This window comes from Haemaphysalis longicornis, unplaced genomic scaffold, assembly GCF_048455015.1.
Source record: "Haemaphysalis longicornis isolate Haplotype H1 unplaced genomic scaffold, Haemaphysalis longicornis Haplotype H1 scaffold_8, whole genome shotgun sequence".
Lineage (NCBI taxonomy): Eukaryota > Metazoa > Arthropoda > Arachnida > Ixodida > Ixodidae > Haemaphysalis > Haemaphysalis longicornis.
This window is the reverse complement of record NW_027526445.1, coordinates 21147429-21166342: the sequence shown is the minus strand read 5'-3', so window position 1 is coordinate 21166342 and position 18914 is coordinate 21147429. Positions and strand designations below refer to the sequence as shown.

The window sequence follows — 18914 nt, the reverse complement described above, 5'->3', positions numbered from 1 at the left end:
GTCGGTCTATGCTCCCGTGATAACCTTCAAATCGATCCCGACTGTGCATCAACATCGCGGTGTGATCATCGTAAGGTTGTACTCGGTCCTGCTCACACATGGTAGCGGGTTCACGGCAAATCTGGCGGCAGCACTTAAGGCGAGAATTGAACTGGTCCGTTCTCGGAATAGGGAAGGTAAATAAACAGTTGTTGAAGGCAGAACATGGTTGTCGCCAGTATTGGAGGAATAATAGGGAATACCTAGTGGTGAAGTAGTTAGCGGTATTGTGCGCGAAGGTTTTGAACAGGAGTAAATATAATTACGTTGATCAGGAGCAATGAACATTGAAATTATGTCCGAAAGCTAGCGATAAAATCTCTCAGTGTGTCCATTCTTCTGCAACTGATATCCGGTGGTCCATTCAAAAACAGTTTGGGAGGCATTCAGGACTTCTGAAACGATGGCAAAAAGAAAATTTGACCTTCGGACACTTAACAGAACATATGGGGCTCCTTCGCAAAAAACAATTTTATGTAAAACAATTCTGTCCACTACTTCAGCACATATACTACGCAGTAGCCCAGTTTTAGAACATCGGGTCAGATGACCCACACCTGTCACAGTACAGCGGTAACCGGTAGGCGTTCAATCAGCGAGCCATATAAATGAATGCCAATGATCCCGAAAACCTTAGCGTTGCACGTAACTGGCTTTAGTTGCTTACGAAAGGTTGTTTAGGGTCCTTTCGACGCTTGCACCAGGTACAGGACGCGACCTACGTGAGCGAGATTGGAGCATATCAGGCCCCAATAAAAACACTGTATGGCTGTGATTGGCATATTCATGGAAAGTTGTGACCATTACTAAACCAGTTTGGCCAATCCTGCTCTTGTGGTGAGGCACTGGAAGTGGAAAACGAATGTCTATTTAGGCCAAGTTGTGACCCAGGATCCAACCATGAGGCAGAGATAATCAGGGCATACCAATGGGGTGGAGTGCATTCGGCAGACATTCTCAGATATTGAATGGCAGCCTACCATTGTCCATGAAGAAGCACGTGTATAACAGCTGTATCTCACCAGTACTCACCTACGGGGCACAAACTTGTAGGCCCACGAAGAAGTTTCACCTTAAATTGAGGACGACTCAGCGAGCAATGAAACGGAGGATGATAAATTCACATTAAGAGCAATAAGAGAGGGGAGTGGGTGTTAAGGATATATTATGAAAAACAAGAATATGTGGACGCAGGCCGGGCATGTAATGCAAAGTCGAGATAACCGTGGATCATTGAGGGTATCAGAGGGGATCTCTGGAGAAGGCAAGCGTGCCAGGGGGCAGCAGGAAATTAGATAGTCAGATGAGATCAAGAAGTTTGCAGCGATAAATTGGTCGTAGTTAGCACAGGTCGAGAATAATTGGAGATCAATGGCAGAGGCGTTTACGCTGCAGTGGGCGTAGATAGGCTGGTGATGATGCTGATTCGCTGATATGCTTTCTGATATCCGAGGTTGATTTAACTCAGATTGTATTGAAAGGCTTCTGAAGTTCCACGCTGTATAACTGGGGTGCACCGTGCACCTATTTTTCATCAGTGGGGTCATGATTTGTGCTCGCTATTTAGGCGACGGAGCTGAAACTTTGTTTACTGGCAATTTAAGGTACTGTTTGGAGGCCGTATTAGACCATTTATTCAAGCGAGCAGGTCCTTGCTCGCTTGTAACCCTGTGTAAGCATTCGCAGCGTCATCTATACTGCGCTCCGTGAGTTAAAAGCGCCTTCGCCCTCCCCGGCCCAATTGGGCGTTTCTTGTCGCGCACGCCACGAAATAACCGTTGGCTGGTATCTTTAAAATGCATCTTTAAAGGGGTTTAGACCGGTTTTAAAGTGGACAACCTACAGAGGGCGTGGTGGTCAGTCACAATCGTGAAATGACTGCGGTATAAGTAGCTTTGGGCTATCCCGACAGCAGAAACGCCCTTAAACAATATATTTCTGTCATGTTGCCTCTTTGGTCGGTAACGTGAGAGAACGACTGGCACAAACAACAAGCTCCTCTCTTCAATGATCATCACGTTGTTGGAGCACATCGGGTATCCAGATTTCGTCTGTATGGAGAAGTGGGGATCTTGTTTCACCAAAGTGGCACAGGATTTGCGAGACTTGAGAGCATCTTTGAGAGCTGGAAAAGATTTTCTAAGTCGTCCGGCCAGACTAAAGGAACATCGGAGTAGATTAGAAATATAGGTGGCAAAACAGAAATTAAGGTGGCAGACGTAGGACGCCAGGCCAAGAAAACTCCGCAGGGCCTTTCGCGTTAGCAGTCGACCAATATTGGGCACAGCTGTAATTTAATCTTTGTCTTGTTGTACGCCTTCTTTGCTTACGACATGGCCGAAGGCTTTGCTGGTGTTGCCCACAAAACGGGATTGCTTACAAAAAACCCACAAAGCAGGACTGCAAGGACTCTGGTTTGCCGACAACACGCAAAAGGGCGTAGCAGACAGAACTACCCCCTACCTACCTAAACAGGATTAGGAACACCTGGAGTCGCTCTATATTGTTTTCTCTGGCCTGTCAAAAAGATATCAAATCCTTATTTGAAATCGCAGCTTGAGTGGTCTGAATGTATCATTGCTATAAAACGTCACATGGTCTTTTGCGCACGGCAAACCGAAGAACATCGCTTTCTGTGGTCTCTGCGGACCGCGTGAATTATCAATTTTGCTCTGGCCACAAGCTGACAAGATAGCGGGGCTGCTCATAACCACAGTTTAAACAGTAAAATTTATAGCGCGAGGTGTTTTACTATACTTTATTATCAGTTACCCACTGGAAAGTTGAACGTTTTCTCAGACGTACGTAGTTGAAAAAATATCAATATATACGCACGTGCTAACAAATACGCTGGCGTGATTGCCAAGTATCGTATTATCTGTTTTTGATAACCCCGCAAAATATTCAATCAAGGCCGTTACTAATTATTTGGGGGCTCTTGAGTACACTTACGTACTTTCTATGCGAAAGCCTAGGTATTCCTATTGAAAAAACTGGTATTTCTACATCACGTGTTTTTATGCGTGAAGTGACTTTATCGGCATTTTCTCTGGAGTCCTCGTAGCGTCGCGTTGAAATCTTACGGGGAGGCAGTCTTGTGGAACTGTTAGACTTAGGATTCATAGTTTCGTAGCTTGTTTGAAGCTGGCACGTTAACCCTCGCATGGTCCTAATTGCTGAACATAATATGAACCAGTTTGCATCACTTTAAGGAACAACAAAACCAAAAACGTCTTTTTTTCTACCGCTGCCACCATGAGAAGATTGTACAGCCGCTTATAAACGGGTATTCTGGCATTTTACGCATACAAAATAGTAGTACACTATCTCGCAAGCCATGTCGTCTCGGCCTACCGCCACAGGGGCTTAATCCCTTTTTTTTCTGCCCTTTTCCACGTAACAAGTTGTTAAACTATCTTTAATATGGAGGCGCCAGCAGCCTTTACTGTGGGCAATTTTTTAGGGTGCGTTAAGTCATAATGTTTGAGTTTATGATTGGTTATGAATTAAAAATAAAGCCTACAAATTACTGACAAATGATGCAATGTTTCATCCAAACTTGGGGGGAAGGAGCACGATCGCGTGAATTTCGGTTGATTTTCGTCTTATAAAAACTTTTGCTCTAAATAACACAAAAGCTTGAAAAAGATGGCACACTTAACGTCTACATAAATGCTTGTTCAGTTTGCAATCGTGTAAAGGTCACAGCAGGCAAATACCATATTCGCTAAAGTGCAATCATGGGCTAAAAGGTGAAGTTGGAGGGGAGTGGAGGGGGGACCAGGAGTTATCGTTCGACTAGGCGCATAATGTTGAAAGACCACTTGCTCCAAGAGTTGCGAGAAGCTGATAGAGGTTTCGCTATTGAATGTGGCTATGCTTTGCGGTAACAGTAGTTAGTATTGAGTAGGCTTTCGTAGAGCTCGGTGATTTAAATAAAGCCGTCGTTTTTTTGGGGGGGCGGGCACAGACATTTATCTCGTGTCACTCTACCGCAGGCTACTCGCAGAGCCAGAACTTTCAGTGTCGACATTATATAAAACACCCATCTTAACACTGCACATATCTGCGTTTCTGCCGCGTGTCATAATTGGATGCACGAAGGAATGATTAGAAGGCTGGACAGCAGTTTAATAGGTTATTTCATGATTAGAGAGATATCGCAACTAAACATTTTTTTACTTGGCACGGGCACTCTGGCTTTTGCGGCACGGAGAACTCGATAAACCGGCGTAATGTCCAGAGCTCTATCTACTGGCTTTTCTGCAATCATACTGTTTGGGTTAGGGAGACATACAATTTTGTGTACAGGTACTAGATAGCCTCCCAATACTCCGCGCGGACGGCGTAGTATAGGAGTTTCCTATCAGGAAACCGGTGATCATAAACACAAGAACTCGAAGTTAGTAGGCTCCCTTATTCGATTTGCTTCAGGCTTCTTCGTTGATTTTGCACTTGGCTGCCTTGACAGGGAGGACTTTGGGCATGTGCAAATACCCGCTACTCATCAGTTTCAAAAATCGCGGTGATAATTGGTTTTTACTAGGTTTGAAAAGGATTTCAGTGGATGGGCAAGGAACGATGCCCTCAAAGACCGGTTTTGCAGCAAATGCAGAAATATTAAACAATACCTATAAGCGCACCATCTTATAGCCACTTCATAAGGCTGTAGTAGGAAAACAAAATGTGGGAAAACAAGGTTGTAGGACGTGTTTTACCAGTTCTGACATGGGCCCACATGACATAAACACGTTCCGCTTACTTTTCACTTCAATTAGGCCGCTTCAGGTAAATAAATATCCAAGACGAGTGTTTTACTAACAAAAACTCTGCTGTATGGTGTTTCTGTAGCAAATAAATTTGAAGGAGGGCCTTCTGCCATGAGCAATCCCCCCAAGATACTACCCTCCCGAAGAAGACTAGTAGAAGAAGATGAGGAAAAAGGAGACATGGGGAATGTCATGGGCAACCCCCCTCGAGAAGGGGACTGGAAGACGCAAAAGAAGGTAGGCGCGTGGACAGAGGAGAGCGAGGAATGGCGACACCTGCACGGAAGCTCTAGGCACAGAACCTTGAAAGGCGCCTTGCCAGCCTCCAGAGCGCGGCCACTTTAACTGGGTATAGTGCTTGCGCCCCGAACGTTTTACGCTACTGCAGTGAGAAGCGCTGTGATGTGTGGAGTCGCGCGGGTTATTTGTATTGCATATTAAACGTCTCGTTTTTTCTGCGTCCAGTTTGCCCAGCTAATTGACGTGATACCTTCCATGCGGAGGGCCTCTTTTTCAACATGCGAAGGAAGAAGATTGAGCTAAATAACCCCTAAATATTACTCGACTCATTGCAATTAAACTTTCAATCACAATAAAAATAACGCACTTATATTTCTTTCAGCACAAAACATTTGAAGCTCACAGTAAAAGATTCCGCGGGTACCCAGCCAAGGGTCAAAGCCGAAGAAATTTATTCAAATGGTCTGTACCCTTCGGATTCTCAAACTGTTGGCGCCTTTCCGGAGCTTTCGTATATTTTGTCGGCTATGTAGAACTATTAAAGATATAAAGACATTCAATCTCAATATATTAATTGTTGTAGATAAAAAATGTTCGCGATTTAAATGCTCTCTTCGTAGCTTCAGGTTCGCAGATGCGATAAAAAGTAAAAAAGCTTCAGGTTCGCCGATGCTATAAAAAGTAAAAAATAGATTACTTCGCCTACCATGTACCAATCAAGAGTAGCAAAGAATGCTCAGACCTAGTTTTAAATACCGTAAATAAATCCCTTTCGCACTCGTGGGTCAACCGGCCAGACTGATAAAATCTTCCTTGGAAAATTGAATCTGTGCATTCAAAATCCAAAAAAAAAGCCACGACCAATTTGTGCATCAATTTTACTACGACGAAGACGTGAAAATATTTTTCTCAAAAAACATTGCTGCCCACATACTTGCCAAAACAAGCGTATTACCCTGATTACTATGTATTTTGGCGTATGAAAAAATATCGGGTGTAAATAACCCAATAGAAAATCGAAGAAGGGGTCGGTTGAAGAAAGTAGTGGTCAAATATATCATCCATGCATATGACTTCGGAAAGAAAAAGAATCGTCATGGTAGGGCATGAATTCATGGTAGTGAGAACAAAAAATACAAAAATCTGCCTGTTTTCAAAGGCTTTTAGAGAAAAACGAAAAAAAACTGGATGTTACAATCAGCAACGTAGGAGATTCTGTATATTGTGAAACGCAAGTTATTGTGTTCCTTCGGAAAGCGTGTATAACTATGGGCGACAGGTGGCCGTTGCTTCAACCTTCGCCTTCGAGCAAATAAAATCTAAAAGGTGACCTAGGGGTGAACTGCAAAGAGTATGGGCGGCTAGGTAAAGTTGGTACTACGTTTCCGGCTGATGCGGGGAGAATGTGTTCTACGAGAGGAAATATTCAAGCGTTCCGCATCAAGAAGAGAGGAAATAGACATGTCAACTCTTCTCATATATGTCACCGTGTTTGCTTGTTTTGTAAGGTATATTTGTGCGGGCTTATGGCTGCTCTTACTGAACGTGCGTTGAGATAGCTAGCGAACTTTCGATGCTGATGTGACGCGATTTGTTGGGAAAACGTTAATGTATCTGGGTTTGAGTTGGTTCTATTTACAGGGATTTTTGTGTACCTTTCCTTATAAAAGTTTTGCGCCGTTTCGTTGTAGTATCTTGTTAAGCCTCCAATCTAAATTACGTTTGGCTGTCTTATTTGTACACACAAGCTAAAGTGGCACTTATTGTAAATAACATTCGGGTATTATATTTTATGCGGAATTCTCTGCACAGGTGCTTTAGCAGAGAATCCAGATTCGTATGACATATTGTTTGCTGACAACAAGTGCATCCTGACCGGAATGTATAACTACACGGACCACACAGGTAATGCTTGTGCAATAAGGCACTTACAATAATATTTTAACCAGTTTTGATCGGGTAGAGTAGATTTTGCATTTCTCTTTTGTTTTGAAATGGTCCAACAATACACCATGGTAGTCTTGGCACTTTGTAATACTTGGAGTCTGTAATACAGGCACAGATGTTCCTGTCCACCTACAGATAGGTAATTGTGGAAAAAGGACGCACCCTGAATAAAATATTTGATAGTTCGTAGAGGTATGTGACAAAAGTTATTTTTTTACGTGTTCTTTTTCTTAAAATTCAATAAAGTTACGGAAAAACGAAATCTTCATAGTAATGTCTTCTTAGCTTTAACCCGATACGCCGTCACACTCAAACACAATAAAAAGACTACTTTGAGCACTGTCTAAAACAGTAATACTGCGTATGAAGCGCGACAGTATCAGTTTAAAATGGTAAAGGCGAAAAGCAACAAATGACTAATAACCAAATTAGGTTTAGTTTAAAGCTCGCTGACGCTTATTGGCGGTTGCATGCAATGCTCCGTTGGGTTAAGCTATTTTGGTTTTCTTGTCTCTGCATTCAATACTACCAAACCATAATAAATACTTATTGCCGTTTTATATTACTGAGATGGCAGAAACTAAACGTAGGCGGTGTGTTATCAGTTCTCCCACATGTTTTCGTTTTCCTGCAGTCACCCTTACACACTGTCAGCTAAAAATATATGCTTTAGCAGGTGCTGTTTCTAAATTCCTTACTGACCGCGCAAAGTTCTTATAAACATAAGACAAAGGAAAGCACAACACACCCAGCGAGATTGAATTGTTGTGGCAACATGAAAAAAGGGCACAGCAAAGTATATGTCATGAGGCAATTTCAAAGTGGTGGAAACACCACTTTCACGTTGGTGTCGCCGTCGACAACGTCCCGCCGACTTCGAGATGGCTGTTCTAGTGGGCTGTTGAATATGTGGTTGCGAAAGCTTCGTCGTCTCATTCCACCTTTCGTCATTTGTCATTAGTGCGCATAATGCACTTAGTAGATGCCACAATATATTGTTAGCCTTTTGCAGAGGGTAAGCATAGGCCGGGATTCAACGTGGTTCTTCCAGGCATAATAAGCAATGTAGAACAAATTGTAATGTAAGCGGGGATGTATTGGTTGACAACAGTAGTTGCCACAATGACAGACTCCGTGAGCACGCCAACAATGTCCATAACGGCATAACTGGCCATTTGCCCAGCCACTTCCGTGCCCATGCATGCATCAGAGACCTATTATCTGTACACATGGTAGCCGGGGGACTCGGAAAATACTGGAGGCACAGTAAATTTCTTGTACAAGCGATAATTGTGTTACGACGCTCTTCCCTTAGTTTGCTGAGAAATATTTGGACTTTTTCAAGACACGGTGTTGCATAATATTGACTGTATTCTATGCACACTTGACACAGAAATGTCGCGTTGCGAAAAGGATAGCGCGACTTCGTATAAGAGGTGATTGTATATAAGTGTTTTTCTTCCCCATAAAGTTAGTTCAAGCTCCGCATTACGCCGTGTTCTTTCTATTGTCTTCATTTTTCTGCAATGTGAAAGTTCAGTGGGATTTACTATCGTTTACTGCCCTGCTCACTACTAAAATTGAGGTACAGTATTTAGAGAAAACCAGAAGTACAAATTCTACGTTGTGCTGTTATATGGGACAAAAAACATGGGCTTATCCGCCCATAACGTTTTTCAAACTCCTGCTTGTTGCTGTACATTTTATGTATAGTAGGTAGATATACATGAATGTCACTGATAAAGGAAAAGCCTCACCATATTTAAACAGCTCCCGCATAGATTATGTGCTACTCGAAGCAGGATGCTCCCCACTCGCTACTTTGCTTCTGAGGTGTATTGAATCAATAATAAAGAGAGTACGCCGGTTCATCAAATAATCTATATTACTACGAATGAGCATACTGCATCCTCACTATTAAATAGATATCATTTGAAGTTAACTTGTGAAGTTTTAGTGTATATACTATCCTTTCATATTGTCATAAAGCCAAAGAAGACGCAGCTATCTTGGAGAAAAAACAAGTTTATTGTAATGACCTTGTGCTCCCCTAACCATTTAAAGAATACCCAGTCGGCGAAACAGCCTTCAACAATGTCACGTGCGCAGACTGGTGTCGGCGAATCGAATACCGTTGCATTCGCTCTGCGGGCGTTTATCTGTTGGTGCGGATGTTTCTCGCACAATCGAATGACATCCAGAACAATGTAGATCAAAGACGATTATTCTAGACTGTTCCCGTTAGTTCTAAACGCTCTTCCTATCAAAAGAGATAACACATGCGGCACAAAAATAAAGAATGGAAAGCGCTTCAATTGGCACAAAGATGACACAGACCGGCGCAGCCAGGCGGTAAAAAAACAAACCACAGATAAACAAACACAATAGTGGTTCGCGGCATTACGCCACCCTCTAACAGTGCATCGACCCGCTGTTAAAAGAAAACCTAAGTCCGAACACACAAACATGCAAACAAACAAAAAAAATAATCAATCATCTTCGTAGTAAGGTTTTAATCGAACCACATGGACGACTTCGTGGCGCGTGCGTCGTCGTGATGTTCCGTAATCACATCGGGGATCACTTGAGTAGGTAAAGTGGCCAACACATCGTAGAAACCGGTAGGGTCTTAAATCCCGACGCAGAAGCTTCTCACTGAGTCCACGTTGTCGGATGGGAGTCAAATACCACAGAAGATCACAAGGGCGGCATTCGGCGTCTCAGCGTCGGAGGTTGTAGCATCCGGCATTCACCAGCTGCTGGTTCATTGTGCGAACTTGAGACAGCTGGCGGGCCTCCTCCGCCCGCTGAAGGAATCCTTGGATGTCGGCGTTGAGGTTGTCGTCTTCTACGTGGAGAAAGATGGCAGCAAGCATCGTAGTCGGCCGTCTTCCGTAGACAAGCTCGAATGGTGTCATCTGCGTAGTTTCCTTGATAGCCGTGTTGCACGCAAACTTGACATACAAAAGGACTCCGTTCCAAGTCTTAGTCTCAGGTCGACGTACATATACAGCATATCCGCGATCGTCTTGTTCAGACGTTCCCTAAAAGCGTTCGGTTGGTGGTGGTACGCCGTTCTTCTTCAATGATCCGTGTTGCTGTAGCGTAAGATTCCTTGCATAATTCCGCAGTGAAGGCCGTTGCGCCGTCCGCGTTTAGGGCTTCAGGTGCTCCATGTCGAAGCAAAACTTGGTTTTTGAAGAATTTCGCGACTTCTACTGCCGACCCTCTATTAAGAGCGGCTGTATCTGAGTACCGCGTCATGTTCTCTGTCGCTACGACAATCCACTTGTTCTCCGATAGTAACGTAAGAAACGCGCAAAGAAGGTTCATTCCAGTCTGTTGGAAAGGCTTCGATGGATAGCGAATGACTTCTTAAGTCCGGTGGGTCTCTTGGGCCACAGTTTTTGTCGCTGCAGACACGTCAGCTTTGGACGTAGTGAGTTACGTCAGAGGTAAGGCGGGGACAGTAGTACCACGCCTTGATTTCTCCTATTGTGCGATCTGTGCCGCAATGTCCGAAAGGCAAGTCGTCGTGCAACGCTTCCAATGTTTCGTCAAGACAGTCCGCGGGGATGACAAGAAGATAATTCGCTCTCGTGTTCGGGCTGAAATTCTTCTTCACGAGGAGGGAGTTTTTCAAGCTGAATGCTGGTTAGTTGTGTCTGAAGGATTTAGGCATGGCGACATTATGTCTTTCGAGGTAGTCGATCACGACGCGTAAGTCAGGACGGCACGCTGCTTGGCGGCTAGGTCGCTCTCCGTCACGACTGCTGTCTTCATCGGAGTCTTGTGGTGGTGGGTCGACCGGGGTGCGGGCAAGCAATCGAAGTCGGAGTGTTTTCTGTCGTTTTTATAGACGATTGTAACGTCGAAATCTTACAGGCGCAAGCTGCACCGCCGAAGACGGCCAGAGGGCTCTTTCAAAATAGCGAACCAGCAAGGGGCATGGTGATCTCTCACAACCTTGAACGGTGCGCCATACACGCACTGGCGAAATTGTGAAATGGTGCAAAAAATGGCGAGGCACTCTTTCTCATGGTCTCGGTAGTTTTTCTCCTCCTCCTACAGACCTGGCTGGCAAAGGCGATTACCGCTTTCGCACGAGAACGGCACCCAACCGATCATCACTGGCATCCTTGCTCATTTCTCTTTCGGCGTTATTGTCGAAATGAGGGAGCGCGGATGCATTTTGCAGTCGGTGTTGCAGCTCACAGGGTGCTTTTTCTTGGACGTTTTTCCAGCTGAAAGGGGTGCTATCTTTCGTCAAGCGTGTTAGTGGCTCTGCAGTGCGTGCGAAATTCGCGACGAAGCGCTGGTAGTATGCGGACAGTTCGAGAAATCTTCGCACGATCTTCTTATCTGTTGGTCCTGGGAAGTTAGATATTTCTGATGTTAGCAATCTGGTGCCTCGACGGAGAACCCTTGCAAACCGATCCTGTTGTACGGGCAGGGACGGTTGACGTGGTCGGCCACTCCGCAATGATATCATAGGGGACGATTGTCGGGCGTTAGTCACCTGTGGTCTTCCTTGGGGTGCGGGTTGCACCGCAGGTGTTCGGGATGGCTACAGGGGACGACGGTATGGAGCGTCGTGACGATTAAGCGTAGGTGACGAGGTCGACGGACAGAAACTGTGTAAACCATAGCTTGCGGCTCGCGGGGTGAATCTGGCGTCGTGGATGTTCACAGCGCTTACTGCACTTCTCGAATGACGTCGGTAAGGGAAGCGACTTGTGGTTGCGGCTACGTTGGTAGCAAATTCCGCAGCTCCTCTGTCACTATTGCGAGGATAATCTCGCCTAAGCTATCTGCGGGAATGCCCACGCTGTCGACGGAATTCGCATTGGCCGAGCCACAAAAAGCTGCGTGATGAGATTAACACGCAATTATAGTGCTTTCTCAATGATGTTGGCTTCAGTCACGAATTCGGCGATGCTTTTTGGCGGATTTCGGACGAGTCCAGAAAGCAGTTCCTCATCCAGACCACGCATTAAGAAGCGAAACTTCTTTTATTCCGCCATAAAAGGGCCTGCACGCCTGAAAAGCCTCTTCATATCTTCCGCAAACACAACAACGCTTTTTTTAGAGTATTGTGTCCGCGTTTGATGCAAGACCTCGGCCGGCTCTTTTCGCACAACCTTGGTGAACGTCATTAAAACATGCGTCCTGAAATCGTCCCAAGTATATAGGCAGCTCTGATGGTTTTCAAACAAGATGCATGCTGCGTCCTCAAGGTAGAAGAACACTTGCCTTAGTGTCTCCGCGTCGTCCCATCGGTTAAACAGCCAGACCCGTTCAACTTGCACCAACCAGTCTTCGGGATCTTCCGAAAGTGTCCCATGGAAGGATGGTGGCTCCCATGGTTGCCGAAGAACAACGGCAGGATTGGATGCACTGGTCATGGTTTCTGAGATGATCATGATTGTTTTCACGGCGTCTTCACTCTTCACGTCTTTTTGGACGCTGATCAAACTCTGGCTGAAGTCCTTGCTGTTAGAGGCTTACCCGAGTTGGGCTTGCTTGTCGGCTTGACAATGGCTTAGGATGCATGCATGTGCCGAGCAACTACCAGATGTCATGACGGCGAAGACGACGCAGCTGCCTTGAAGGAAAAACAAGTGTATTGCAGCGAACGTGTGCTCCGGTAACAACTCAAAGAATGCACAGGCGGCAAAAACCGCAGTCAACAAAGTCACGTGCGCGGATTTGTGTCGGCGAATCAAATTCCGCGGCATCCGCTTTGCGGGCGTTTATCTTTGGGTGCGAGTGTTTCTCGAACCATCATATTACATCCAGAACACTGTCGATCAAAGAATATTCTAGACTGCTCACATTAGTTCAAAATGTCCCCTTATAAAAAAGTTATAAAGGGTGGCATAAAATAATTATTGGAGCAAGCGCTTCACTTGGCACGCAGATAACACGTACCGGCACAGACGGTTGTGAAAAACAAAATATAAATAAACAAACGCAATGCATGTCTCGCGGCAATATTTGTTCAAACTACGCCCGCTAACATTTTTTGCCCAAAAACAAATGGCATTTTTTTAATGAGGTGACCATTTTGTTGTAGGTAGTTAAAAGCACTAGAATATTAGTTATGTAGTATTTTGTGTATTGAATTTCCCCAGTTCGAATATTTTATATGTGTAATTCTCCGAAGTGCTGATGAGGACGAAGGACTAAAACCGACCACTTCAATGTATATTGTATTTGAAAACTGGGAGCGTCAAAACCGCGATTGGTACAATTTTAACCTACTGTTGTCACATGCGATATAAATGCAATATTTATGTATTTAGAAACAACACAACTCGTTTTATGCCAACACACTCATTTACAGGTGATTCAAAAAGAGTTGGATGCATGCTCTGGGTCAAGGAGTCTGCAATAAACAACAGTTTGAAGCACTGTAACTTTCTCTTGCTGGCAATGTGCACAAACCCAGCCTACAACGCTTACGAGTATGAACATCAGAACTGCCCAATGTACGAGCGTCTTGTACCAAGAATGTCAACTCACGAGGAGAACAGCCCAGGTCATAAGAATATCGGGTAATGAATTGACTTTTGAGTCCCTAACCATGTAGAAGACCACAACAAAATGTGATGACAAAATTTGCGGAATAAACCATGCACTAAAACTAACGCGATCTGTGTACATTGATTTGAAGGCCTTTTGTTTGTTATTTGTGGGACATTTTGTGCAAGTGCATGCGTCATCTCGTTAAGTTAAATCTCGTTAATTTACTCACAGCTTCTAGAGAAGCGAAAGGGTGGTGTCGAATGACCTCTGTAGGCGCCACCTCCTCATGACACAGACAGGATACTTAGCGCATTAGAGTTGTGTAGTAACACAGGCGCGCGCCGCGCAGCAGCATGGACGATGGTCGGGCAGTCAACGACGGCGTTTATTGCCAGAACGGTGATTATATACGTTGCCATCAAGAGAGGGTAAGGGAGGGGGAGAGAGGGAAAATCAAGGCGACAGTGCCGAAAAGAAAAGGTGCGCGCGCAGCTGGTTTTGCTGGCCGGTACAAAACGAACGAATACAACCTTTCTTTCCTCTTAAAAGTGGAAACGTTGTACCGGTTTCCTAACTCTTGTTGATCGCCTCACAGTGGGCTGATGAGGGATCACCTCAGGAGGGTGCTCGGCCGTGACGACTGGAGGTTCCGTAGCAGCTGGTGTGGGATACCCACTAAGGCCATCCCGTGCCGGTAGCTCTGGGCTTCGCTCTTGCTCCTTCCGCCTGGGCGTGCGTTGCAACGCAGGAGACGGGACCGGAGTAGTCACGCTGTCAGGTTCACCATCAGCCTCCGCGCCTTCAGTCGCCCCCGTAGATGTAGACTCCGGCGTCGATTCGCGGCGGCGGCGGACTTCGTCGATATGACGCTGCACTACCCTTGTTGGCGTGTCCACTGCTATCATTCTTGCCCCCAAAACAGATTTTACACGTCCAGGCGTCCATCTTTTGCCGACACCGTATTTCCGCACGTACACGCTGCGGCCTGGGGAGATGGTCCAGTCCTCAGCGCCCGGCGACAAGTTCTCATGCCTGGGCGGCAGGCATGTGTCAAGACGGGAACGGAACTGGTAGCCGAGAAGCATTTCCGAGGGTGACTTTCCTTCCTTTTGCGGGGTCCTGCTGTAATGGAATACCAGGCGCATGAGGATATCTTCCAGTGGGCCATCTTGCATTTTCCGCAAGCCGTCTTTAATGGTTCGCACTGCTCTTTCCGCTGCTCCGTTTGACTGAGGATGGAAAGGCGCTGTACGCAGGTGCACAATATTGCTTCTTGCTACAAACGTGGCGAACTCCTGACTCGTGAATTGCGTGCCATTATCGGACCCGATTGCGCGTGGCACACCGAACCTTATTAAGCAGCGAATGGTACCCGCTGTGTTCGCATGCCCATGGGTAATGCTTCAATCCACTTCGTGTGAGCATCTAGCACCACAAGTATCATCTTGCCGGCTAACGGGCCCGCAAAATCGATGTGGATCCGGGACCACCTCTCGGCAGTTTTCGGCCAACTTACCGGTGGTGCTGCTGCAGGCATGGGCAGGTTTTCTACACAGCTTACACACTGCGCCGACAATTACTGAATCTCCCTGTCCATGCCCGGCCACCAGAACAGTGACCGCGCCACCGCTTTCATTGACGAGGAGCCCTGGTGTGTTTCATGTAGAAGCTGCAACATCCTTTCTTGCGCCTTCCCTGGTATGACGACTCTGTTGCCCAATACATTAGCCGGTGAGCCATCGACAGCTCCATTTTGCGATCAAAAACGGCAACAAGTCGGGCGCCATTCCACTTGTCGTTCGAGGCCAGCCATGCAAGATGTGTTCCGCGACACGGGCTAACAACGTGTCCTTGGCAGTGAGCTCCTGCAACTCGTGCGTCGTCACTATACCTTCGTCGATGGCTTCCCACGACGGTACGTACTCGGGAGGGTCCCCCTCAGCTACCGGCTCCGCTGCCGTCGGGGCTGGTAGTCGGCTGAGGGCATCTGCTGTCAGTAGTTGTTTCCCCGGAACGTACTGTAACTTGTACTCTCAGCCTCCCAGGAACACTGCTCATCATTGAATGCGCGCGGCGGCCATCGGCGGCGTTCGGCGGTCAGGCATGAACAGTCCCAGCAGTGGCTGATGATCGGTTACCAGGGTGAATTGCCGACCTAGGTTGTAGTGACGGAAACGAGAAACGCCAAAAATCAGTGCCAATGCTTCTCGCTCCAGCTGAGAGTAGTTCGCTCCGCTTTTGTTAACGTTCTGGAACAAAACCCAATTGGTCTGTGCTCATTTCCTCCGAGTGAAACAGAACAGCGCCCACGCCGTACGGGGAAGCGTCCCATTCTAGCTTCAGTTCCTTGTTGGGATCAAAATGAACGAGAAGTTGCGCATTCTTCAAAATTTCTTTCGCTTTTTCGAACGCTGTCTGCTGCTGTTCCCCCCATTCTCAACGTACTCGTTTTTCCATGTGCTGATACAAGGGGCTGAGCACAGTAGACATATTGGGCAGGAAACGGGCGTAGAACGTGAGCATGCCAAGGAACGAGCGCAATTCGCTAACGTTACGTGGGCGCGGGGCTTGCATGACGGCGTCTACGTTCTTTTCAATGGGGTGGACGCCTTGCCGATCTATACGATGGCCAAGGTAAGTGACAGAAGGCTGCCGAAACTTGCATTTGTCAATCCTAAGTTTAACGCCGTGCTCTCGGAACCACTCCAACACTCTCTTGAGCTGCTCTCCGTTATCCCTCTTGCCTTCTGACACTAGCACGTCGTCAAGGTAGGCTTGGACACCCGGCAGCCCGCCGAGTACTGCATCAATCTTTCTTTAAAAATAGCAGGTGCGGAAGCTATTCCAAACGGAAGTCTGTTATACCGGAAAACCCGCGGTGTGTGTTAATGACACACAGCCCGCTGGACACTTCGTCAAGGGACACTTGATTGTATGCATCTTTTAAATCCAAGATGCTTAAATATTCACCTCCGTTTAAGCTTGCGAACATGTCTTCTATCACCGGAAGAGGGTAATGCTCCACCTCACATGCCGGGTTGAGGGTGACCTTAAAATCAGCGCATATCCTCACGCTTCCGTCCTTTTTCAAAACGACCACGGTAGGCGTGGCCCATTCTGCATGTTGCACAGGCCATAGAACACCAAGTGACACCAGCCGATCAATTTCACGAGAGACCTTATCGCGGAGGGCGTAAGGAAGCGATCTGGGCTTACAGAATTTTGGTGTCGCCGTCTCCTTGAGTTTCAGGCTGGCTGGTGGACCTTTGATAAGTCCAAGGTTTGTTGACAAAACATCCTCGAACTCGCCAAGCAGTCGGTTCAGCATATTGTCGCTTGGCTCGGCAGTTGTTGTAAGGTCCGGCGTGGTCAGGGCTCCAATCGGAACGCCCGTCTTGTCAAGCAAAGCGATGAGATCGCGGCCGCATAGGCTGGGTCCTGCACAGTCAAGCACGATCAGCGGACAAGGCACTGATAGATTTTTGTACCTCAGTGGAAGTTCGAGTTCACCCAACACCGGCAGCTGTCCCGCGTAACACGAGAGCTTGATTCGTGATGGTTGTAAGCGCGCCATTGTGCGTGGTGTCGATCGTACACTTGGCGCTATACGACGCACACCGGGGAACCAGTATCCATTTCCATGGGCAGTTCTACGTAGCCCCATCGAAACGTGCGGCGCATGGGTGGTTCCAAACCGTTTTTTCTCCCCAAAATCAACGTCCACACGTGTGCCCTATCCATGTCGTCGTTGCTAGACGCGCTTTCAACTGTCAGTGCCTTTACACTGGCTGCCCGCCTTTCAACCCTTGCATCAGTTGAAGCACTGCAGCATTTTTTGCAAATGACCGCGTCGCCCAGAGCGATAGTCGCGTGCGTTAGCCCAGCGGCAGGAGTTATCGTCGTGCTTCGTGCTTCCACATCGGCCGCAGTCATGCGACGCGCCTTGTGTACGGTTACCTCGAGAAGGTGAGCGATGATGAGCTTGCATTTTTAGCACAGTCGGCGGTTTTGCACTCATATCTTTCGCATCGCTGTCGGTTGCATCGGCGGCAATGCCCATTGTTTCAGCCTCCTCGAGGGTTAAATCTTTCTTTGCCAGTAACTGCATGCGCAAGGTTGTTGAGCGTAGGCCTCAAACAATCCGGTTCCTCAACATCCGGTCTAGCGCACTTCCAAAGTTGCAATTGTCTGCTATGCGCCGTATTTCGACTAGGAATGCGTGCACCGACTCTCCTTCTTGTTGGCACCTGGTGAAAAACTTGTCGCTTTCTGCTATCTCGTGACGCTTGGGATCGTAGTCGTCATTTAAGGCTGCGACCGCTTCGGCGTAAGTAAGGGAATTGGGCATCCGAGGTGCAATTAGCCCCGCTAGCACTTGCACAGTCTGCGTGCTGAGTGCTGCCACCAGAAGTGCTCTCTGCCTTTTGGAGTCAGTAATAGCATTTGCTTCAAAATATGCTTCAGCCCAAAAAAGGTACGCTTTCCAATTATCTCTTGTGTTGTCGAAGACCGGGAGCTGTAGGCTGGTCATGGTCGACGGTACTTGTTGCGGCCAGCTGTGTGCTTCAACTTTCAGGGCAGCATGGGCGGTTTCCCTGCTCGTCGCCACTGTAGTAACACAGGCGCGCGCAGCGCAGCAGCATGGAATATGGTCGGGCAGTCAACGACGGCGTTTATTGCTAGAACGGTGATTATAAACGTTGCCATCAAGAGAGGGTAAAGGGAGGGGGAGAGAGGGAGAATCAAGGCGCACAGGGCCGAAAAGAAAACGTGCGCGCGCAGCTGGTTTTGCTGGCTGGGCACAAAACGAACGAATAAAACAAGTTGTAAAGTTTAAGGATGCATTCTATTTATGCCGGCGATGTTTCGAAGTCCGGAGTCACGGTGAAGTATTTAATGTGGGCTTTACCCTACAAGGCATTGAAATTTCAAGAATACGTATTAAACTATACCAGGCTTCCTGTTTTGTGCGGTGAGGCCAGATTTCGTTATCTTCTATCGGACAAAATTACGGCCATTCCAAAATTATTAAAATGCAAGTGCTAATAGCCCTTTGTTTTGGCTTTTAACTCAGCATTGAAGCCTGAAAATGTGTAAATAAAGAAATATTTTTTTCTGCTTGTAGGAACATCAAAAGATAACTGCAAGCCTTGCTCTGCCACACACCAATACTAAACAGCTGAGAAAAATGATTCATCCGTAAATTCTGTAGTATCAAGAAATTAAGCTCGGGAAACCTCCTAAGGAGAATAAATATATTCCTGATGAGCTTATTTCAACAAGATGCCCATTTACGCTCTGGTGACAGTACACTGGTAGCGGAATATTCTTCCCTGTGATAACCGCCAGTGGATGTATCGCGGAAGACAGATCCTACGCCTGGAGGAATTT

General features: G+C 46.7%; 1 long non-coding RNA gene and 1 pseudogene across 2 annotated transcripts in view; one reads left to right on the top strand and one right to left on the bottom strand.

Annotated features, from left to right (window-relative positions):
* LOC144148771 (uncharacterized) overlaps positions 1–6954 on the top strand; it is a 66123-nt gene extending 59169 nt beyond the window's left edge. For both annotated transcript variants that reach the window (XR_013318055.1, XR_013318056.1), the window contains exons 4-5: positions 5431–5510; positions 6861–6954. This is a non-coding gene — a long non-coding RNA (uncharacterized LOC144148771). The remainder of the gene's footprint in view (positions 1–5430; positions 5511–6860) is intronic.
* Positions 6955–14976: 8022 nt separating this feature from the next.
* LOC144149515 (uncharacterized) lies at positions 14977–18174 on the bottom strand (annotated as a pseudogene).
* Positions 18175–18914: the final 740 nt, after the last annotated feature.